A 25,956-nucleotide genomic window follows, 5' to 3' on the forward strand; every position below is an offset into this window, starting at 1 on the left:
TCTGGAACCGCAGGACCGCTACGGTCGCAGGTTCGAATCCTGCCTCGGGCATGGATGTTTGTGATGTCCTTCGGTTAGTTAGGTTTAACTAGTTCTAAGTTCTAGGGGACTAATGACCTCAGCAGTTGAGTCCCATAGTGCTCAGAGCCATTTGAACCATTTGTCTTATCAGGAGAAAGAAAACAGGCTGGCACGTGGAATGTCATATGCCTTAATGAGGGTAGTTAAACTGGGGAGTTTAAAAAGAGGGAAGGAACGATTGACGATAGATACAGAGGGATTTAGTGAAGTGCGGTCACCAGAAGAAGAAGACTTTTGGTCAGGTGCGTACATAATTATTAACACAAAATCAAATAAGGGTAATGCTATAGCAGGTCTAATAATATACAGGGTGAGTCACCTAACGTTACCGCTGGATATATTTCGTAAACGACATCAAATACTGACGAACCGATTCCACAGACCGAACGTGAGGAGAGGGGCTAGTGTAATTGGTTACTACAAACCATAAAAAAATGCACGGAAGTATGTTTCTTAACACAAACCTACGTTTTTTTTAAATGGAACCCCGTTAGTTTTGTTAGCACATCTGAACATATAAACAAATACGTAATCAGTGCCGTTTGTTGCATTGTAAAATGTTAATTAAATCCGGAGATATTGTAACCTAAAGTTGACGCTTGAGTACCACTCCTCCGCTGTTCGATCGTGTGTATCGGAGAGCACCGAATTACGTAGGGATCCAAAGGGAACGGTGATGGTCCTTAGGTACAGAAGAGACTGGAACAGCACATTACGTCCACATGCTAACACCTTTTTATTGGTCTTTTTCACTGAGGCACATGTACATTACTATGAGGGGTGAGGTACACGTACACACGTGGTTTCCGTTTTCAATTACGGAGTGGAATAGAGTGTGTCCCGACATGTCAGGGCAATACATGTTCAATGTGGTGGCCATCATTTGCTGCACACAATTGCAATCTCTGGCGTAATGAATGTCGTACACGCCGCAGTACATCTGGTGTAATGTCGCTGCAGGCTGCCACAATACGTTGTTTCATATCCTCTGGGGTTGTAGGCACATCACGGTACACATTCTCCTTTAACGTACACCACAGAAAGAAGTCCAGAGGTGTAAGATCAGGAGAACGGGCTGGCCTATGAAACGCCCGTCGAACATGGTGTCAGGGGTCAGCCTAGTGTTAATTGCGGAATGTGCAGGTGCACCATCATGCTGATACCACATACGTCGACGCGTTTCCAGTGGGACATTTTTGAGCAACGTTGGCAGATCATTCTGTAGAAACGCGATGTATGTTGCAGCTGTTTGGGCCCCTGCAATGAAGTGAGGACAATGTTTCAAGCGTCAACTTTAGGTTACAATATCTACGGATGTAATTAACATTTTACAATGCAACAAAAGGTACTGATTACGTATTTGTTTGTGTTCAGATGTGCTAGAAAAATTAACGTGGTTCCATTTAAAGAAACGTAGGTTTGTGTTAAAAAACATACTTCCGTGCATTTTTGTATGGTTTGTATTAAACAATTACACTAGCCCCTCTCCTCGCGTTCGGTCTGTGGAATCGGTTCGTCAGTATTTGATGTGGTTTACGAAATATATCCAGCGGTAACGTTAGGTGACTCACCCTGTATAAGAGGACAGAAGTGCAGATAATCTACTATGATTGGTGTGGTGTCACAGCCAGACACCACACTTGCTAGGTGGTAGCCTTTAAATCGGCCGCGGTCCGTTAGTATACGTCGGACCACCGCGTGTCGCCACTGTCAGTGATTGCAGACCGAGCGCCGCCACACGGCAGGTCTAGAGAGACTTCCTAGCACTCTCCCCAGTTGTACAGCCGACTTTTACAGAGATGGATCACTGACAAATACGCTCTCATTTGCCGAGACGATAGTTAGCATAGCCTTCAGCTACTTCATTTGCTACGACCTAGCAAGGCGCCATTACCAGTTTATATTGAGATTATAATTCATGTATCAACAAGAGCGATGTTCTCCAATTGTGGATTAAAGTTAAGTATTCCAGAAGCTATGTACTATTTTTGGCTACTATAACTCCTTTAATTGTTCCAGACCTCACGTCAGTCTGCGTGAGCTTAAACGCATGCATTTCGGCCTCCTCTAGCAACACGGTGTTGGCTCTTCTGCCAACACATCAATTGGCATAGTGAATGCATTATCATAGCCAAGACAGACACAAAGCCAACATCACAGTAGTATAATTTTATGAGGGCGCGCTGAAAAAAAATGCCCCTGAATTTTTTATGTGAATACTCTTGAGGCTTTTTAAACGAAACAAACGTTATTAAAATTCTATGTTTTTAGTCTTCATGTCTATATATTTTCAACATAGTCATCCGGCGACGAACACTTTTCTCTCAACGAAAGACCAGTTAATTGATACCGGCACTGGAGAACGTTTAACTTTGTTGAAGGAGTCACAAACCTCACCTCTGCTTGTATCGCTCCATCACTATCAAACTGATGTGCTCGAAGATGCTCTTTAAGTTTTGGAAACAGCTGAAAATAGGATTTAGCTCAGTTGAGGGTCATTGCTCCGTTTGTGGACGAACTCTTTGAATTCGAAACTCGATTGCAGCACTCTGTTTCTCACGCACCGAAAGCGTTACGTTGCACACCGCCATGTTGCAGTTAGGAGCCCTCTAGCGGCAGAGGGCTACAAATATGTAATCATGAAGGATGAAGATGTAGAATGTTAATAACGTTCGCTTTGTTTAAAATGCTTTATTCGGAACCATTAATTTGCAGCACGCCCTCGTATATCCTTACAGGCTTCACAAATAATGAACAGATTTAAAGAATGTATCATAGGATAAAATAAATAGTATTATAGTTAAACGAAACGAATATTTAATTGTGATTTGGATTAGAATTCCATAATAGGAAGGGAAGAGAAGGAAAAATAACAGAATAACATTGGCAATGGGTGAGGTATGAAAGGGAAAGCAGCATGGTAGAATTTCTCGAAAACCACAATTTAATATTTTGCCTAAGCAGTAATCCATATCTTCAGCAAGTTTAAAAAACGTCATTTTATTCCTCTAAAAGCGTTATAATGTCTTCTTTATTTGCTGAGACTGGTACTAGTCACATGATCATCATCAGTCGAAGTTGTACTTCAATAGTGAATAATACAAGGTGAATTTCGTGGAGTCAAAAAGTACGAAATTCTAGCTGCTAAATTGGTAAGGTACTTCATATTTTTTGACTCTAAGCGCCTTGCCTTGAAACCTTTGTTCCTAAAGTAAAATTTCGTAGATTGAAGATGATAGTGTGACTGAAACCAATTTCAACGAATAAAGCAGAAAATGTAGCAGCGTTTGTGGCTGTTATACAATGACATTTTAAGCAGAGTTTATTTTTTGTTACAAATAGTTTAAGGTTTATGAAATGAGGTTGCGTACGTTAGGACACATGGAGACATCGAGAGATTTTAGACAGATTAGGTAGTTGTAAGAGAGATATTTATAAAAAGATTTTAAACTGGAAAATATTCCAGAGCCAAATATGGACTCTGAACACAATTCCTTGGTTATGAACTGCAGAGTAAAACTGAAGAAGTTGCAGAATGATAAGAAATGAAGGAAGAGGAACTTAAATAATTTCAAATGTTCTTGAGATCTTGAAATCATTAGGCAACCTGAAGTAGCAGCTACTAAACTAGTGGAAAGGAGATGAATAGACAGTAATAAAGGCAGCAGAGGAGCCAATAGGCAGATAGACAAGTCACAGTGGAAATTCTTGGATAAAATACGAAATATTGAATTTAACTGATGAAAGAAAGAAATAGAAAAATGCAGCAAATAAAGCACACAAAAGGGAATGCAAATCTTTAAAAGTGTATGTGGCAGAATGAGAAAAAAACAATTCTTGAACTCAGTAGTTGACTTTGATTCCCAATCAGAAGGACTCTCAAGTCTTACATTCACATTCACAAACGAAATCTACATAATTATCAATGCACATGCCGCTGTAAATGAGGATAACAGGAAAAACAAAGAAGAAGTGGAGGACTTTTGGAATCATCGAGATGACATTTTTCAGAAAATTCCAGATAAAAACAACGTCATTCTTCTTGGAGACTTTAATGCACAGATTAATAAAGAAAGAAGATATAAGAAAATAGTTGGAGACTATCCTGCACACAAGAGAAGAAACAGAAATGGTGTGAGGGTAATACAACTTTGTCAAGCACGCAATTTAATTCTTAAATCCACGGCTATCAAGAAACTACCACGAAGACAAAAGACATGGGTATCCCGAAATCCTAGCCTTGGGGGACTGCAACTTGATCACGTGGCAATCAAGCAGATTTCTCGCAAAGAAAGCATGAATGTTAGGGTACTCAGGGCTGAACACTTAGATTCAGACCACTACCTTTCTAAAATTAAGTTCAAAGTGATCCCAAACAGGAAACCCAGCATGAAACAAATTAAGGGTCGGAAGTACAGCACGGAAAAGGTATTAAAATCAGATGAATTAAAAAAAAACAACAGAAATCATTCAGACACAAAGCTGGGAGGATATCAAGGAAAACCTCATTACTACAGCCGAACGGATACCAGCTAACATAAAAAGTAAAAAACATGCCTGGTGGTTGCTGGAATTTGATGCCCTCATTGAAACAAGAAAACGGGCATGGCAAAACTTGCAATCTTAGAAAACAGAAGAAAGCAGATTAAATTTCATTACAGTTACAAAACTCTCCTCCACATTGATGAAGAATTTACTAAAAACAACACAAGAAGCTTTTACAGAACTTTCAAAAAAGATTATCAAGATACAAAGCACCCACCCACCAGTTTCGACATGTAAAGGGGAATCATCGCTCACAATAACGCGGAAAATTGCAAAATACTTGCAGGATACTTTGAGAAACCTCAGAAACCTCAGAAACATGATGGCACACCAAAAATCAAGGGCAAAGACATACGTAATCTCCTTCATTGATTTCAAATCGTTTCAAATGGCTCTGAGCACTATGGGACTTAACAGATGAGGTCATCAGTCCCCTAGAACTTAGAACTACTTAAAACTAACTAACTTAAGGACATCACACACATCCATGCCCGAGGCAGGATTCGAACATGCGACCGTAGCGGTCACGCGGTTGCAGACTGAAGCGCCTAGAACCGCACGGCCACACAGGCCGGCTCATTGATTTCAAAAAAGCATATGATTCGACTGATAGAGAATCTCTATTATCAGTCCTGGAAGAAATGGGTTTGGATAAGAAAACAACTAATATTATAAAAGCGACCCTTACAAATACATTTTTGGAAGTTAAATTTATGCGTGAACTATCGGAACCCTTTGAAATAAAAACGAGAGTGCCACAGGGGGATGGGCTTTCATCGTTGCTGTTCAATTGTGCGCTTAAGAAAGTAGTCAGAAAATGGAACACAAATATTAAGAGTGGTGTAAGACTGGGTTGCAAAAAGCTGATATGGCCCTGTTTGCTGAAACAATGGAAGAAGCACGGGAGCAAATCCTTGAACTAAAGAAACAAGCAGCTAAAATAGATCTTCACATCTCCTTTGAAGAAACTAAGATATTGAAAGACATCAAGCACTCATGTAAATACCTCAAAGTTCAAGAACAAAAGACTGAAATAGTAAACGAATTCAAATATCTCGGAGAATGGCATAGTTGGAATGCTGGGGAAAGCAAAGCAATGGAATCCAGAAAAAATAAACTTGAATTGGCCTTTCAACTTACAAAAAATACATACAACAAAAACTCCATTTCATAAGGGTCCAAAATTACACATTACAAGACAGTAAATAAGCCAGGAGCACTGTATGCAGCAGAAACACTAAACATGAATTTCAAAGGCGAAATGGAGAAACTTGAGCTAAAGGAAAGAAAAATTTTAAGAAAAATCATAGGACCAAAATTTCAAGACAATAAGATTATATACATCAAAAAAAATTCTCTACAAGAAAATTGAAAAACTTTCAGATACTATGCGAAATAGGAGGATAATTTTTTATGGCCATCTTCTCAGAATGAATTCCAACAGATTAATCAAGCAAATCTTTGACTTTTTCCGTAACCGCAAAATGAAACCCAACTGGTGTAAAGAAACTCAGAAAGACCTAGTAGAACTAAAGATTTCAGAAAATTCACTTAGCGATCGAATAACTAAATGAATTACTAAAGCTGAAAACACAAGGCTCCAAGACAAATCTACACAAAAGTCTAAACCCTTCATCTCGGAAGAAGAGAGGAAAAGAAGATCAGAAAGAATCAAGAAATACTGGGCCCTAAGAAAGGAACAAAGCACAAAGAAATGATTGATCCAGCGTGCCCCAAAGAGGGTGAAACGAAAGAAGAAGAAGAATGAGAAAAACAGCAAAGCAAAGGTGGTTATAAAAGCGTGAAAGGGAACGATAGAGGAGGTCTATGGGAAAATTACAAATACACTCCTGGAAATTGAAATAAGAACACCGTGAATTCATTGTCCCAGGAAGGGGAAACTTTATTGACACATTCCTGGGGTCAGATACATCACATGATCACACTGACAGAACCACAGGCACATAGACACAGGCAACAGAGCATGCACAATGTCGGCACTAGTACAGTGTATATCCACCTTTCGCAGCAATGCAGGCTGCTATTCTCCCATGGAGACGATCGTAGAGATGCTCGATGTAGTCCTGTGGAATGGCTTGCCATGCCATTTCCACCTGGCGCCTCAGTTGGACCAGCGTTCGTGCTGGACGTGCAGACCGCGTGAGACGACGCTTCATCCAGTCCCAAACATGCTCAATGGGGGACAGATCCGGAGATCTTGCTGGCCAGGGTAGTTGACTTACACCTTCTAGAGCACGTTGGGTGGCACGGGATACATGCGGACGTGCATTGTCCTGTTGGAACAGCAAGTTCCCTTGCCGGTCTAGGAATGGTAGAACGATGGGTTCGATGACGGTTTGGATGTACCGTGCACTATTCAGTGTCCCCTCGACGATCACCAGTGGTGTACGGCCAGTGTAGGAGATCGCTCCCCACACCATGATGCCGGGTGTTGGCCCTGTGTGCCTCGGTCGTATGCAGTCCTGATTGTGGCGCTCACCTGCACGGCGCCAAACACGCATACGACCATCATTGGCACCAAGGCAGAAGCGACTCTCATCGCTGAAGACGACACGTCTCCATTCGTCCCTCCATTCACGCCTGTCGCGACACCACTGGAGGCGGGCTGCACGATGTTGGGGCGTGAGCGGAAGACGGCCTAACGGTGTGCGGGACCGTAGCCCAGCTTCATGGAGACGGTTGCGAATGGTCCTCGCCGATACCCCATGAGCAACAGTGTCCCTAATTTGCTGGGAAGTGGCGGTGCGGTCCCCTACGGCACTGCGTAGGATCCTACGGTCTTGGCGTGCATCCGTGCGTCGCTGCGGTCCGGTCCCAGGTCGACGGGCACGTGCACCTTCCGCCGACCACTGGCGACAACATCGATGTACTGTGGAGACCTCACGCCCCACGTGTTGAGCAATTCGGCGGTACGTCCGCCCGGCCTCCCGCATGCCCACTATACGCCCTCGTTCAAAGTCCGTCAACTGCACATACGGTTCACGTCCACGCTGTCGAGGCATGCTACCAGTGTTAAAGACTGCGATGGAGGTCCGTATGCCACGGTAAACTGGCTGACACTGACGGCGGCGGTGCGCAAATGCTGCGCAGCTAGCGCCATTCGACGGCCAACACCGCGGTTCCTGGTGTGTCCGCTGTGCCGTGCGTGTGATCATTGCTTGTACAGCCCTCTCGCAGTGTCCGGAGCAAGTATGGTGGGTCTGACACACCGGTGTCAATGTGTTCTTTTTTCCATTTCCAGGAGTGTACTTTTGGAGAAAAGAGAAGCAGATATATGAATATTAAGAGCTCAGGTTATGAGCCAGTAATATGCGAAGAAGGGGAAGCTCGAATGTGGAAGGAATACATAAAAGCGCTATACAAAGAAAATTAGCTTGAGGACAATGATATGGAAAAGAATGAGGAGGTAAATGAAGGTAACTTGAGTGATACGATGCAGCGAGTAGAATACCTCAGGCGAAGCAAGGCTCTTGGAGAAGATGACATCCCCTTAGAGTTACACAAACCTTTGTGAGGGGCAACCATGATAAAGCTATTCTAACTTGTATACAAGGTATATGAAACAGGAGAAATACTCTTAGACTTGAGGAAGAATGTAATAATTCCAGTGTCAAAGGAATCAGATGCTGAAAGCTGTCATTCCTACCGAACCATCAGCTCAATAAATCATGGTTATAATGCACTGGCGCAAATTATTTGCAGAAAAATGGAAAGACTGGCAGAAGCCAAACTCGGGGAAGTTCAGTTTGGGTTTCGGAGAAATGTCGGAATACATGAGACAATACTGACGCTGTGACTTACTTTAGAAGACGCTTAAAGAAAGACAAACCGACATTTATAGCATTTGTAGACTTAGAGGAAGTGTTTGGTGATGTTGAAGCTAATACACTCTTTCTAGTTCTGAAGGTAGCAGGGATAAAATACAGGAAACGGATGGTTGCTGGTAATTATAAGAGTTTAAGGACATGAAAGGGAAGCAGTGGTCGAGAAGGGAGTGAGTCAGAGTTTCTGACTGTTCCGCATGTTGTTTAGTGTGTGAACTGAGCAAGCAAAAAACGAAACTAAAGACAGATTTTGGAATGGGAAAGGAGAAGAAATGAAAGGTTTGCCATTTGCCAATCGCACTGTAATTGTGTCAGAGACAGCGAACGACTTGGAAAATTTGTTTAAGTAGTGGGCTATGTTCTAAAAAGATATTATTATTTGAATAACAACAAGGATAAAACGCAGGAAATGGAATGTAGTCAGATTAAATCGTGCAGTGCTGAGGAAATTCAATTTGGAAATGAAATACTAGATACAGCAGGTGAGTTTTGCTATTTGGGCAGCAATATAACTTACGGTGGACGAAGTAGAAAAGATATAAAATGCAGACTGGCAATATCAAGACAAGCATTATGAAAAAAGTAAATTTCTTAACACTTAATATAATTTAAAATGCCGGCAAGACTTTTCTGAAGTGTGGTATGTATGGGCGAAAAACGTGGATGATAAGCAGTTCAGACAAAAAGTGAACAGAAGCTTTTTAAACGCTGTACTTAAGGAGAATGTTGAAGATTAGGTCTGTCAATCAGACAGGTAATGTGGAGGATGGATATTAATGGCACAATTTGACACATAAGGGACATATACTGAACTATCAAGAAATTCTCCTTTTATTAATGGGGAGTAAATAGTTTACAAGGAACTGTGGCCTCAGAGCCTATAAGTTTTAACTGAGCTTGCTCTGTGATTTTAAGTTAAACGGCAGTGTCAATATTATAATACGACATTCGTTCTAATATAAAGGATTGATTATAGTGGCACCATACTTCAAATATTAAGGTAGTTAAAAACGTGCGATCTGAGGTATTTATGGAATATTCAGAATGCATAGGCTCAACAGAAGTCTGACTCCGTCCTTAAGTCCTGGCCAGAACGATCTTCCCTCTATCTACTGTTTTTGCGCCGCCAAAACATCATTTTAAATACGGTGTCAGGAAAATAAAACTACCACGGGAAATATTAATAAGGCTGACGCAAAAGTTACCCCTGTCAACGAGCAGGAGAACTGCTCACCACAGAAAATACTGGAAATCGTGATTTCGATACCTCAGTCGATTGCTGTCACGTGAGGTGTTAGGGGAGGATACAGCCGGCAGCAATCCCTTGACCACCTCGGTAGTCTGATCTCTCTCCCTGCGCTTTCTGTCTGTGATGTAAATTAAGAGTCAGGTGTACTCGCATAATCCCACTGCCTGGGTGCAGTAGAATATTGTAAACGTTATTGCAGCTATCCCTCGGGTAGCCGGATAAACGGAGCACTGTGCTGCTTCGACGTCAACGCTGACCATTTCCAGCGCCTTCTTTGATGTTCTTTAACAAGGGTCAATCCTACGTCAATCTTATCGTAAATATTCTTCGAACTAGTTTTATTTTTCTCAACCTGAATAACACGTGAGGCATGTTGATGTGTGACAGAAGTTTGTTCGAGGATGTTATGTCTGCACGGAATTACCACTCCCTTTACACTCTTGGGCAGCTTGTCCAGACAAATAAAATTACTTCAAACTAGCTACACACTCGTGCTTCGGAATGGAAATTAAAAAGGGCTTTGTATACCGTCGCCTTTTAGATTTCTGTACCTCAATAGGTAAAAACGGAACCCTTATAGGATCGCTTTGCTAACCAAGAAGTCAAATATAAATAAAACCTATCGAAAGACGCCAAGCAATTTTGTTAAATATGAAATTCAGAAAGCGCAGGCCGTAAATCCTTGCATCCCATCCTAGGCAAGTAAATATAGGGTAGGGCAAATAGAAGTGACCCGGACGAACGGATACTCTTTTGAAATCATTTGAGGCAGCATTAACGGAAGAGGAAAAGACCTGCAGTTACTTCCACCAGGTTGAAGCAACTACCCGTACAGTCTGTCGAACCTTAGGGCACATTTACAAAATCTTCACGCCTGACAGGGTTTTGAAATAGACCAGTCTGATCGCGGCCCAAGTCATCTGATCTGTCAGTTCGCAAGTACTTCGTGGGAAGCCCTCAAGTCAGCAAAACATTTTGAATGAGATTGCGGCAATTCCAGCAGGCCGGCTTAGATCCGCCATCGGCAACTTGCTGACCAGGGCTCAAAAGTGTCAAGAGATGGATGGTGGTCACTTTCAAGGTCTGCTGTAGTCAGGTTAGTACTGTATTTCCTTTCCTCAGCTGTGTTTCTTTGTGCCCTGGGACTCTGTTCTCCAGGCGACTTTTATTTTCCCCACCCTGCATAATATTAGTTAGCAGTCGTAAAGATAAGATTGCGGTGGTCAAATGCCACTGAAGTAAATTCCCGAGAAACTTGTGTCACTGAGCTAAAAAAAGTAACAGCGCCATCTATTGGTTCTTTCGTTTATTAAGAAACTAACAGCGCCATCCATTGGTTGACTGGCGTATTAAGCCGTGATGACCGTGTCACTAAGGTACATATTTGAACTACAAAACTGTGCAGACTCCAACAAATTTAATTACGATATCTTTGTTTTGATTAAGCAAAGCCTATATGTTGCTCCAAATTACGCTCAAGTTACCTGCGAAAACCCCGTGAAAATTCGTCTAGTTGTTTTGGACATTAGCGTATTAAAACAGACAGACACATTAGTTTTAATAAAACTTTAATTCAAGATATCAGTTTCTATCATGACCCGATTTTGATGAAATAAATCCTGTACGTTGCCCCACTGAATACTCAGATTACCTGTTGTAAGTAGGCTGTTTAGGTTTTTATGTTGGTAACGCCTGCGCTGTGTGCAGTCTGTGGCTGGTTGAACTCATTGTCGGATGTGAACAGCGAGTAGCGTTGGGCAGTTGAAGGTGAGCCGCCAGCAGAGGTGCATGTGGGGAAAGAGATACCAGAGTTTTGAGAGGTTACTAAGAGCGAACGATCTGGACGTGTGACCGTCAGAAAACGGAAATTTGTTTACTTGGATGTCACACACACACACACACACACACTCACACACACACACATCAAAAATGACCGGTATATTTGAAACGCCAATACAAACTAAACGAGCAGCGATAGAAATACACCGTTTGTTGCAATATGCTTGGGACAACAGTACATTTTCAGGCAGACAAACTTTCGAAATTACAGTAGTTACAATTTTCAACAACAGATGGCGCTGCGGTCTGGGAAACTCTATAGTACGATATTTTCCACATATCCACCATGCGTAGCAATAATATGGCGTAGTCTCTGAATGAAATTACCCGAAACCTTTGACAACGTGTCTGGTGGAATGGCTTCACATGCAGATGAGATGTACTGCTTCAGCTGTTCAGTTGTTTCTGGATTCTGGCGGTACACCTCGCCCGCATCTCGTGGTCGTGCGGTAGCGTTCTCGCTTCCCACGCCCGGGTGCCCGGGTTCGATTCCCGGCGGGGTCAGGGATTTTCTCTGCCTCGTGATGGCTGGGTGTTGTGTGCTGTCCTTAGGTTAGTTAGGTTTAAGTAGTTCTAAGTTCTAGGGGACTTATGACCACAGCAGTTGAGTCCCATAGTGCTCAGAGCCATTTGAACCATTTGGTACACCTCGTCTTTCAAGTGTCCCCACAGAAAGAAGTCACAGGGGTTCATGTCTGGCGAATAGGGAGGCCAATCCACGCCGCCTCTTGTATGTCTCGGATAGCCCAAAGCAATCACACGATCATCGAAATATTCATTCAGGAAATTAAAGACGTCGGCCGTGCGATGTGGCCGGGCACCATCTTGCATAAACCACGAGGTGTTCGCAGTGTCGTCTAAGGCAGTTTGTACCGCCACAAATTCACGAAGAATGTCCAGATAGCGTGATGCAGTAATCGTTTCGGATCTGAAAAATGGGCCAATGATTCCTTTGGAAGAAATGGCGGCCCAGACCAGTACTTTTTGAGGATGCAGGGACGATGGGACTGCAACATGGGGCTTTTCGGTTCCCCATATGCGCCAGTTCTGTTTATTGACGAAGCCGTCCAGGTAAAAATAAGCTTCGTCAGTAAACCAAATGCTGCCCACATGCATATCGCCGTCATCAATCCTGTGCACTATATCGTTAGCGAATGTCTCTCGTGCAGCAATGGTAGCGGCGCTGAGGGGTTGCCGCGTTTGAATTTTGTATGGATAGAGGTGTAAACTCTGGCGCATGAGACGATACGTGGACGTTGGCGTCATTTGGACCGCAGCTGCAACACGGCGAACGGAAACCCGAGGCCGCTGTTGGATCACCTGCTGCACTAGCTGCGCGTTGCCCTCTGTGGTTGCCGTACGCGGTCGCCCTACCTTTCCAGCACGTTCATCCGTCACGTTCCCAGTCCGTTGAAATTTTTCAAACAGATCCTTTATTGTATCGCTTTTCGGTCCTTTGGTTACATTAAACCTCCGTTGAAAACTTCGTCTTGTTGCAACAACACTGTGTTCTAGGCGGTGGAATTCCAACACCAGAAAAATCCTCTGTTCTAAGGAATAAACCATGTTGTCCACAGCACACTTGCACGTTGTGAACAGCACACGCTTACAGCAGAAAGACGACGTACAGAATGGCGCACCCACAGACTGCGTTGTCGTCTATATCTTTCACATCACTTGCAGCGCCATCTGTTGTTGAAAATTGTAACTACTGTAATTTCGAAAGTTTGTCCGCCTGAAAATGTACTGTTGTCCCAAGCATATTGCAACAAACGGTGTATTTCTATCGCTGCTCGTTTAGTTTTTATTGCCGTTTCAAATATACCGGTCATTTTTGAAACACCCTGTATATATATATATATATATTTGTCCGCATGAAAATGTACTGTTGTCCCAAGCATATTGCAACAAACGGTGTATTTCTATCGCTGCTCGTTTAGTTTTTATTGCCGTTTCAAATATACCGGTCATTTTTGAAACACCCTATATATATATATATATATATATATATATATATATATATATATATATATATATATATATATATATATAATGACTTTTGAACACTAGTAAGGAAAATAAATTGGTTGTTCTCTATCAAAATCTTTCATTTGCTAACTATGCCTATCAGTAGTTAGTGCCTTCAGTAGATAGAAACTTTTATTTAGCTGTCTGTATTGGCGCTCGCTGTATTGCAGTAGTTCGAGTAACGAAGATTTTTGTGAGGTAAGTGATTCATGAAAGGTATAGGTTACTGTTAGTCAGGGCCATTCTTTTGTAGAGATTATTGAGAGTCAAACTGCGCTGTGTAAAAATATTGTGTCAGTTTAGTGATGATCAGAATAAGTAAAGAGAGAACTGTCAGAGTACGTTAAGTTTTGCTCAGAAGTTTGAAAATCAAATAACGTAAGACTTTTTCCAGCACTGTCATTCTTTACATACAAAGGTGAAGTTTCACTGTGATAACCCCATGAAAATGTGTCTAGTAGTTTTGGGGATATGTGTGTTGAGATAGAGAAGCATACACATATTGTATAGAGAAACATATACATACTGTGGTTATAGATAAAACTTTAAATCCCAATATTTTTGTTCCGTAATCTGATTTCAATGAAATAAAGCATATGCATTACCCCAAGCCAGATTCCTGTGGGAACCCCAACAGAGTGGGGTTAGTTCACGAGATTAGCATATTCAAAAAGGCGAACACGACGATTTTACAGTTTTATTTTTAATGTATAAAGGTATCTACTAACATTTTTATGGACTGTAGATTTAAAACTTTCACATGTCTCTCATAACTAAAGCCCGGATTTTTATGGCCTAAAAATTGCGAAATATGCAAGCATTTATGACTTAATATTTACCCTTAAAAATCAGTATTACTTTATATAAATTTTTTAAAACATTCTTGTTGGTACTTTTATACACCACGTAACACAATTGTGAATATAGCACTTACGTTTTACTAACTAGAAGTTACTTTTGAAATGTCTGCATGTGTCTGGAAAAAAAATGTTTTTACTACTGCACACCGTTTGTTTAAAATATTCCAAACTAGTTAACATTGTTGTTGTTGTGGTCTTCAGTCCTGAGACTGGTTTGATGCAGCTCTCCATGCTACTCTATCCTGTGCAAGCTTCTTCATCTACCAGTACCTACTGCAACCTACATGCTTCTGAATCTGTTTAGTGTATTCGTCTCTTGGTCTCCCTCTACGATTTTTACCCCCCACGCTGCCCTCCAGTACTAAATTGGTGATCCCTTGATGCCTCAGAATATGCCCTACCAACCAATCCTTTCTTCTTGTCAAGTTGTGCCACAAACTCCTCTTCTCCCAAATTCTATTTAATACCTCCTCATTAGTTATGTGATCTACCCATCTAATCTTCAGCATTCTTCTGGAGCACCACATTTCGAAAGCTTCCATTCTCTTTGTGGTGTCACCGCCAGACACCACACTTGCTAGGTGGTAGCCTTCAAATCGGCCGCGGTCCGTTAGTATACGTCGGACCCGCGTGTCGCCACTATCAGTGATTGCAGACCGAGCGCCGCCACACGGCAGGTCTAGAGAGACTCCCTAGCACTCGCCCCAGTTAGCCGACTTTGCTAGCGATGGTTCACTGTCTACATACGCTCTCATTTGCAGAGACGACAGTTTAGCATAGCCTTCAGCTACGTCATTTGCTACGACCTAGCAAGGCGCCATATTCAGTTACTATTCTGAACAGATAATATCGTGAATCATGTACCGTCGAGAGCGACGTTCATCATTAATGGATTAAAGTTAAGTACCAAACTAAGTACGTCCGCTTTCTGAATTCTAATTCCTTGTCATGTTCCAGACCTCACGTCAGTATAGTTCTTCGCTCCTCACGCCAGCCTGCGTGAGCTAAAACGCGTGCATATCGGGCTCCTCTAGTAACACGGTGTTGGCTCTTCAGCCAACCCAATACTCTTCTTGTCCAAACTATTTATCGTCCATGTTTCACTTCCATACATGGCTACACTCCATACAAATACTTTCAGATACGACTTCCTGACTCTTAAATCTATATTCGATGTTAACAAATTTCTCTTCTTCACAAACGCTTTCCTTGCCATTGACAGTCTACATTTTATATCCTCTCTACTTCGACCATCATCAGTTATGTTGCTCCCCAAATAGCAAAACTCCTTTACTACTTTAAGCGCATCATTTTCTAATCTAATTCCCGCAGCATCACCCAATTTAATTTGACTACATTCCATTATCCTCGTTTTGCTATTGTAGATGTTCATCTTAGATTCTGCTTTCAAGACACTGTCCATACCGTTCAGCTGCTCTTCGAGGTCCATTGCTGTGTCTGACAGAATTACAATGTCATCGGTGAACCTCAAAGTTATTATTTCTTCCTCATGGATTTTAATTCCTACTCCGAATTTTTCTTTTGATTGCTTTACTGTTTGCTCAATACACAAATTGAATAACATCGGGGAGAGGCTACAAGCCTGTCTCACTCCCCAACCACTGCTTCACTTTCATGCCCCTCGACTCTCATAACTGCCATCTGGTTTCTGTACAAATTGTAAATAGCCTTTCGCTCCCTGTATTTTACCCATGCCACCTTCAGAATTTGAAAGAGAGTATTCCAGTCAACATTGTCAAAAGCTTTCTCTAAATCTACAAATGCCAGAAGGTAGGTTTTCCTTTCCTTAATCTATTTTCTCAGATAAGTCGTAGGGTCAGTATTGCCTCACGTGTTCCAACATTTCTACGGAATCCAAACTGATCTTCCCCGAGGTTGGCTTCTACCAGTTTTTCCATTCGTCTGTAAAGAATTCGTGTTAGTATTTTGCAGCAGTGTCTTTTTAAACTGATAGTTCGGTAATTTTCACATCTGTCAACACCAGCTTTCTTTGGGACTGGAATTATTATATTCTTCTTGAAGTCTGAGGGTATTTCGCCTATCTCACCCATCTTGCTCACTAGATGGTAGAGTTTTGTTAGGCCTGGCTCTCCCAAGGCTGTTAGTAGTTCTAATGTAATGTTGTCTACTCCCGGGGCCTTGTTTCGACTTAGGTCTTTCAGTGCTCTGTCAGACTCTTCACGCAGTATCATATCTCCTATTTCATCTTCTATATTCTCTTCCATTTCTATAATATTGTCCTCAAGAACATCGCCCTTGTATAGACCCTTTATATGCTCCTTCCACCTTTCTGCTTTCCCTGCTTAGAACTCGGTTTCCATCTGAGCTCTTGATATTCATGCAAGTGGTTCTCTTTTCTCCAAATGTCTCTTTAATTTTGTGTAGGCAGTATCTATCTTACCCCTAGTGATATACGCCTCTACATCCTTATATTTGTCCCGTAGCCATCCCTGCTTAGCCATTTTGCACTTCCTGTCGATCTCATTTTTGAGACGTTTGTATTCCTTTTTGCCTGCTTCACTTACTGCAGTTTTGTTATTTTCTCCTTTCATCAATTAAATTCAATATCTCTTCTGTTACCCAAGGATTTCTATTAGCCCTCGTCCTTTTTACCTACTTGATGCTCTGCTGCCTTCACTGGTTCATCTCTCAAACCTACCCATTCTTCTTCTACTGTATTTCTTTGCCCCATTCTTGTCAATCGCTCCCTAATGCTCTCCCTGAAACTCTCTACAACCTCTTGTTCTTTCCGTTTATCCAGGTCCTATCTCCTTAGTGTCAATTTTCAGTTTCTACAGAGTTGCAATGGATAACAAGGCGCATCTTGAAGTTATCCATTTTCAAAGATATACGATCGTAGCTGAGAACATAATAGTTTTAAATAAAACTTTAGTTCAAGATATATTTTTCTTCTCATGGGCCAATTTTGATGAAATAAAGCCTGTAGTTTGTCCCACTGTTTGCTCTGGTTTCCTGTGACAGTCCCACGGAAAAGTGTGTAGGAAAGCTCTCCACATCATAGGACATCACAGGGGAGGATATGAAGGCGACGAGGTCACTGCAGACCAGCTTTGGTTCACAGTCTTCAAATATTATGGCATTCTCAGAAAGACTGCCACTAATCTTGTACACCGTAGAGTATCCAGGATTCTGCTCCAAAACACTTTGCAATTCGTTTTTCACTTTGTCAGCCATGTGGCCCCGAGCTCGACCCGATTCACTCTGCACAGGTTGCACAATGTCCATGGCAGCAACAGCTGAGTACCACCAGCTTGCAGGCGAAAAATGGTTCCTGATACCACTGAAAAATTCTGCCGAGTTTCCAGACAAGGCATCTGTAAAGACATCTTTCACAGTTTTACAGCATTTGATTTATCTGTATCAAAATCACAGAAGACAGTCTTCATTTTGGTGTAGTAGACGCTGTAATACTCAGAGCATTATGCCAACAACCCCTTATGTAAAAACAGACTGAAGGGGGAGGGACAGTGCAGATGCTTGTTCCTTGAATTTCTGCACCCGTAGCGGAGATTTCACGTAGATTTTCTCTCCACAGTACATTAATTTGTCCACATGAGGGTAATATGATCATATTTCTTATGCAACTCTAACAAATGCATGTACAAGGTACCAGGGTTGAGAATCGGAAACACTTTGGCTGTTTTAGCCATGTATGAAGCACCATGTGTTACCTGTAGTAAAATGTTGTCTCTGTTTGCCACTTCCAACCACAGTAACTTCATTTATTTGCCTAACGGCATGGTTTCTGTCGTGTTGTTTACGCTCTCGAGAGCTTCATGCGTTTGGAGGAACATTTCTGTAGGCTCGTCAACTTTTAGAACACCAGCAACATTGTGGTGTCACCGCCAGACATCACACTTGCTAGGTGGTAGCTTTAAATCGGCCGCGGTCCATTAGTACATGTCGGACCCGCGTGTCGCCACTGTCAGTGATCGCAGATCGAGCGCCACCACACGGCAGGTCTCGAGAGACGGACTAGCACTCGCCCCAGTTGTACGGACGACGTAGCTAGCGATGCACACTGTCGAAGCCTCGCTCATTTGCAGAGCAGATAGTTAGAATAGCCTTCAGCTAAGTCAATGGCTACGACCTAGCAAGGCGCCATTAGTAACATTGCATGTATCTACAGAGTCTCACTTGTATCGTCAAGAACGATGTACCACAATGATGGATTAAAGTTAAGTATTCCAGTAGCTACGTACTTATCTTTATAGCATTCATTACGTATCCTGTTTCAGACCTCACGCCAATCTGCGTGAGCGTAACGCGTGCCTTTCGGCTACTTCCGAGTGGCGTGGCTGTCTTACCACACCACAACAGTTGGCGATGAGGCTTAAAAGAGGATTTCGCGTTCGTATTGCTCTAATTTGTGTCATGGCTTCGCCACAATCTCCAGATGTACTGTCCGAATTTTATCGCTTGCAGAATCAGCAGATGCAGGCGTTATTGGATGCCCTTGGACAGCTCGTCCAGGGTCAGCGTGCAATTCAAACCGATGCGGCAGCCGCCGCTTCACCGCTACCGCAGCCACAACATGCTGTTGCACCCCCGTTCAGGCCATTTGACCCGGCTATGGAATCCTGGACAGAGTGGTCACGCCAATTTGGATTCCATCTCGCCGCCTACAGAATTCAAGGTAACGAGCGGCAGCCTTTTTTATTGGCCTGTGTAGGTGTGTCCACCTACCGAGTGATAGTGAAATTGTTTCCCCGACGCGACGTAGCAACTCTGTCCTACGAAGAAATTTTGTCTGCATTAGATGCATATTTCAAAGAATCAGTCAATGTAGTTACAAAAAGGTATACCTTCTTTCGTACAAAACGTACGGCCGGTCAAACTAATCGGGAGTGGGTTGCAACCTTGCAAGGCCTTACTAGGGATTGTGCTTCTGAGTGTGAATGTGGACTCCCTTGTTCAGATCCAATGGTACGTGATGCAATTGCACAGAACGTTTCTGATGTTCGTATACGGGAACAGATTTTGAAACTAGTCAATCCCTCCCTTCAACAAGTCATAGACATCTAGGATAGGCAAGACACATTTGACTTTGCTCAGGAATCATTTGAAACTTCGCCAGCCGTGTGTCACATTCACCGGCCTGCCGGGCGCGCTGCCCGGAATGATAAACAGCCCTCGCGCTCGTCCGCGCAGCTGCCGCCTAGCTCTCCACGTGTGCCGCGTAAGCGAGCAAATGCAGTGAAATCCTGCCCGCAGTGTGCAACTAGACATTCGCGTGACAATTGCCTGTCACGCCAAGCTATTTGCTTTTACTGTCATAAGAAAGGACATGTTCAAAGTGTTTGCCAGAAAAAGCTCAGATCAGACAATCACAACCATTCCAGGCCCTTTGCTTCGTGCCGGAATCGAACCATGGACAATCAGGCTCGTGAACCTTCGCCCATGGACATTCATGTAGTTAATTCCACTCCGCCCAGTGCCACTTTCTCTAACAATGACTGTGTTCGTCCCACAAATAGTGTGCGTCGACGTCGCCGGAAATCTCGTCCGGTCGCAAGTGCTTCTGTACCGGTATCCGTTCAAATTGCACGAGAAAGTCGCTCTTGTCGTCAGCAGGACAATAAACTTTTTGTAGACTTGGACTTTGAAGGCAAAGTGATACCATTCCAGCTCGATACCGGAGCTGCAGTTTCGTTGATCAATCACGACACGTACAAACAACTGGGCAAGCCTCCGTTGCGTGCCGCAAATGTTCAGCTCACTAGTTATTCAGGACAGCACATCCCTGTGTTAGGACAGTGCACTCTTCTTGCAACATACAAGGGACAAACAAAACTTGTGTCATTTTCCGTTCTTCGTTCTTCTACTGCAGCGAACTTGTTTGGTTTAGATTTATTTCAGTTGTTTAACTTATCAATAGTCAATCAGGTCCTATCAGTGAATCAGACTTCCGCCAGTGTTTCTAGTCTACGTGAAGAATTTGCAGACATTTTTGCACCGGGCCTTGGTTGCACTAAGAACTCTGAAGCACATTTGGAACTGAAAGTAAACGCGCAACCGAAATTTTTCAGAGCGCGCAATGTTCCCCACGCATTGCGTGATGAGGTCGCAAGAACCTTACATGATTTGGAATCACAAGGTGTAATTGAACGTGTGCAGGCTTCTCTCTGGGCCTCACCCTTAGTGATTTTGCCAAAGCCTTCCGGAAAATTGACTTTGTGTGGACTTCAAGGCCACTGTGAATCCACAACTAGTGGTTGCAACTTTTCCTTTACCCCGCCCGGAAGATCTTTTTGATAAACTGTGCCCGGGTAAATACTTTTCGAAGTTGGACCTAGCAGATGCGTACTTGCAAATACCAGTGGACGCCGAATCCCAGCGCGTCTTGGTGGTTAACACGCATCTTGGTTTGTACTGATTCAAAAGACTGCCATTCGGGTGTGCATCCGCCCCTGCATTGTTTCAGCAATATTTACAAACTGTTTGTGCGTCGGTCCCTACTGCTGCGAACTATCTGGACGATATTGTGATCTCCGGAAAGACGGCAGACGAACATTTAGCAAATCTACGAACATTATTTCAGGTATTGCGACAAAATGGTCTTCGCTTGCGGAAGGACAAATGTGTTTTTTGCTCGTGACTTACCATATTTGGGACATGTCATCAATGCCCAAGGCATACACCCCAGTCCAGAGCACATCCGTGCCATACAAGACTTGCCTTCGCCGCAGAATTTGAAGCAGCTACAGAGTGTGCTGGGAAAAATCAACTATTATCATCGCTTTCTGCGCAATGCCTCTTCCATTTCAGCTCCGCTTCATCGCTTACGCCGTAAAGGTGTTCCGTTCGTCTGGACGCCAGAATGCGAACGCGCCTTTCGCCAGTTGAAATCGGCGTTGCTTTCTAATACTTGCATTACGCCATTCGATCCCCAGAAACCCCTTTTGTTGATGGTAGATGTAGTGGACTGACAAGGCAGCCAGTCGACAGAGACGGGTAGCCGAAAGGGCACACGTAAACACACGCCGACTGGCGCGAAGTCTGGAACAGGATACGTGATGAATGTGATAAAGAAAAGAACGTAGCTACTAGAACACTTAACTTTTATATCGTCCTTTGGTATACAGCATTCTTGATGATACAAGTGAGACTCTTTAGATTCATGAAGTAACTAATGGCGCCTTGCTAGGTCGTAGCCATGGACTTAGCTGAAGGCTATTCTAACTGTCTCTCGGCAAATGAGAGAAAGGCTTCGTCAGTGTAGTCGCTAGCAACGTCGTCGTACAACTGGGGCGAGTGCTCGTCAGTCTCTCGAGACCTGCCTTGTGGTGGCGCTCGGTCTGCGATCCTGACAGTGGCGACACGCGGGTCCGACATGTACTAATGGACCGCGGCCGATTTAAGCTACCAACTAGCAAGTGTGGTGTCTGGCGGTGACACCACAGTAGATGCATCGGATTTCGGGATCGGTGCTGTGCTTGCGCACAAAGATGGCTCGCAGGATCGCCCTATTGCCTTTGCGTCCAAATTGCTCTCGTCTGCGCAAAGAAATTATTCCCAGATCGAGAAAGAAGCTTTGGCTCTCGTATTTGGTGTTACAAAGTTTCACGATTTCTTGTATGGTCGTCACTTTACCATCATCACCGACCACAAACCTTTGACATCGCTTTTTCATCCGAACAAGCCTGTACCTCCACGTACAGCGCAGAAATTTATTCGCTGGTCTATTTTCCTCTCGCAGTACCGCTACGATATCTTGTATCGGTCCACTGCTAAGCACGGCAACGCCGATGCGTTGTCCCGTTTGCCTGTTGCTGAGGATAAAGCATTCGATTCTTCCGAACTTGCTTGCATGTTCATTGATGCGGAAACCGATGACGTGGTCGCATCGTTTCCGATTGATTTTCGTCGTGTAGCTACAGCCACAGCTGCTGACCCTGTCCTTGCTACTGTTTTGCGTTTTGTTGCTACGCAATGGCCCTTGTCAAAGTCACGGATCGAGGATCCGTTCGTTCGCCGATTTTTTGCTCACAAGGAGAGACTTTTTGTACGACGTGGTGTTTTGTTGTTGCGTTCTGATAATGATCAGTCCAGAGTCTTGGTCCCACGTTCGTTACAGTCCTCTGTCTTACGGCTTCTTCACCAAGGACATTGGGGTATAGTGCGAACGAAACAACTTGCTCGTCAGCACTGTACTTGGTTCGGAATCGATGCTGCGATTACGACTATGTGCTCTTCTTGCATGGTGTGTGCCGAACAACAATCCGCACCGCCGCGAAAATTCTTTGCATGGCCGAAAGCCACTTCCCCCTGGCAACGCTTGCACATCGATTTTGCTGGTCCGTTCTGGAATGCTCGATGGTTGGTTGTGGTCGATTCTTTCAGTAATTTTCCTTTTGTTGTCCGGATGTCTTCCACGACGTCATCTGCCACCATCCAAGCGTTATCCGCTATTTTTTGCATTGAAGGTCTTCCACAGACTATTGTTTCCGACAATGGCCCACAATTAATGTCCACAGAATTTCAGTCATTCTGCATGGCCAATGGTATTCAACATCTCACATCCGCGCCGTTTTCGCCTCAGTCAAACGGTGCCGCTGAACGATTGGTCCGGACTTTCACGTCACAGATGTTGAAGTTGAAAGAGTCGCATTCTCGGGAGGACGCGTTGTTGCTCTTTTTGTCTTCGTATCGCTCTCAGCCCCGAGATGGTCGCTCGCCGGCTGAGTTGTTGCACGGTCGTCCTCATCGAACCTTGATGTCTTTGCTGCATCCGCCGCATCAGGTTCCTGTGCAGCGGCAGACTACTGCTTTTGCTCCAGGCGACGTTGTATTCTATCGCAACTATCGCGGTTCCCAGCGTTGGCTCGCGGGGCGCATTCTTCGCTGCCCCGGCCGCGCGATGTATTTGGTTTTGGGGGCCTCTGGTGAGGTGCGTCGGCATCTCAATCAGCTGCGCCTCTGTCGTCGCCTGGGTTCTGCCGCTCCCCGTCTGCTTTCAGCGACGGTGCCGTCCGGTCAGCGCCCTGGGGACCCATCTACTGGCTCGCCTCATCCCCAGGTGTTACCGACGCTGCCTTCCATTTTGCCCCATGGCGACGCGCCGCCGCCGCCGCCTGTTCTCCCGCCGGCGCCACCCGCAGTGGACGCGTCGCTGCAACCGCCTAGCGCCTACCAGGGTCACGCGCCGCCGATCGCTTCCCGTGACCAGATGTCCTCCGCCGTGGAACTCTTGCCCGTTCCGGACCAGATGTCGTCTTCGCCCGTCGGGTGCCCCGACCACATGGAGGTCGACCCTTCGGCCCCTCCTGTATCTCTAAGGGCGCATACACCGCATGTTGACGTGCACCCTGGACTAGGTTTTCAGGCGTTCCTAGCTCCCCTCATACCGAATGGCAGGGTGCGGGTGGCACAGCCTCGCCTGTTAGGCTCCCCACCTCATCGCATACGTCAACATGGGGTCCTCCCCACGGCGGGCGGAAGCCTTATAACACGACCGTTCGCCGATTTGCGGGGGAGGAATGTGGTGTCACCGCCAGACACCACACTTGCTAGGTGGTAGCTTTAAATCGGCCGCGGTCCATTAGTACATGTCGGACCCGCGTGTCGCCACTGTCAGTGATCGCAGATCGAGCGCCACCACACGGCAGGTCTCGAGAGACGGACTAGCACTCGCCCAGTTGTACGGACGACGTAGCTAGCGATGCACACTGTCGAAGCCTCGCTCATTTGCAGAGCAGATAGTTAGAATAGCCTTCAGCTAAGTCAATGGCTACGACCTAGCAAGGCGCCATTAGTAACATTGCATGTATCTACAGAGTCTCACTTGTATCGTCAAGAACGATGTACCACAATGATGGATTAAAGTTAAGTATTCCAGTAGCTATGTACTTACCTTTATAGCCTTCATTACGTATCCTGTTTCAGACCTCACGCCAATCTGCGTGAGCGTAACGCGTGCCTTTCGGCTACTTCCGAGTGGCGTGGCTGTCTTACTACGCCACAACAAACATAGTGCTCGCCCATGCCAGTGGTTTCATCTGTGGACACCCAGACTTTTGGATCAGCAACACAAAGTCGTATTTTGATGAACAAGCCCTTTTAGCACACAGATAAATAGGTTTTTGCCACTGTAGAATCGTGTGGAACTCGTTGTGCTGTGTACTTCTCCAAAAAATGGCTGAAGCGTAGCTTCTTCAACTTCTCCAATGGGATGCTGCAAGACACCATCATCTCATCCACGTTCTTGAAGAATGACTGCACAGTTGAAGATGGACCTGTGTACTCAAATAACGACGTTTGTCTACTCTCATTTTCAGCACTTCTCTTCACACAGCTGCAGTGCATTTTTTTAACTAGATTTGACAATATTATTGATCCACTTGCTGACCATTTTTCCACATAAGTGCAATTCCGTTCAGCGCATGTGGTGAGCCATGGCACAATCTGCTGTATGCTCTCCTCCAAGAAATCTCCCGCAAGCTCTTTCTCCCACTTCAGAACCTGTTTCTGCATCTGCTCGTCGGTTGAAAATTTAATGGCCCTCACGTGTTTCTTCACGGAGGTTAAAAAATGAAGGCGCTAAGTCGGGAGAACACTAGAGTTAGTTCAGAATACTGCAGCCAGATGAGTCGAAGAGTGCCTTGGTGGTGAGGCTGTGTGAGGACGAGCGTTGTCGTGCGACAACCACGCTCCTCACGTCAGAATTCCCCTCCTTTGGTTCTGACTGCTGTTTTTGAGTTTTTTTGGCGTCTCACCAAATCATTCTGCGTTGATCATCCCCCCTCCCCAACCCAAACGCAGAAATTCGACGAAAATTGTGCCTTTTTTCGTCCCAAAACGCTAAGGCCATAATTTTTTTGCCTGAAATTGCCGTTCTGAACTTTTTGGCAGATGAGGAATTGGTGTGACGCCAGTATGACGACTGTCTTTTTGTCTCAGGCGTGTAATGAGCCTCCCACGTTTCATTCCCAGTCACAACACAACTCAAAAAATTACCTACCTTCCAATTCAAGTCGGTCAAGAAACTCCCGGCCGCTAATGGTACGATTTTTCTTGTGCTGCTCTGTTCATCTATTTTGGGACTCATCTTGCGCACAGTTTCCGGTGCAGCGGCATTTCTATGAGTGTCTCGTATATGAGAGATGTGGAGAGTTGTGGAAACGTGGCATAAATTGCATTCACCGTCAATCGGCGGTCTTCATGAACAGTTAGTCAGTTTTTAGCACCAACTCATCGGCCAAAACGGGATGTCTTCCACCTCTCTGTTCGTCAAGAACATTTGTTCTGTCTCCACTAAACTCCCTACAACACGCAATTGCACACGTACTGTTCATAACATTTTCGCTGTAACCTGTTTTGATTCGCTAAAAAAATTATGTAGATGTTATTCATTCCACGAAGAGGAAGCAGATCACAGCATGTGGCTCGGAATTGGTAGGATTTCTTACCGACATCTTTCACGCAACTAGACAGTACAATGTGGGTTAATGTGCTACCGTGTCCCTGC

The sequence above is a fragment of the Schistocerca nitens genome, chromosome 6 (assembly GCF_023898315.1).
Source record: "Schistocerca nitens isolate TAMUIC-IGC-003100 chromosome 6, iqSchNite1.1, whole genome shotgun sequence".
Lineage (NCBI taxonomy): Eukaryota > Metazoa > Arthropoda > Insecta > Orthoptera > Acrididae > Schistocerca > Schistocerca nitens.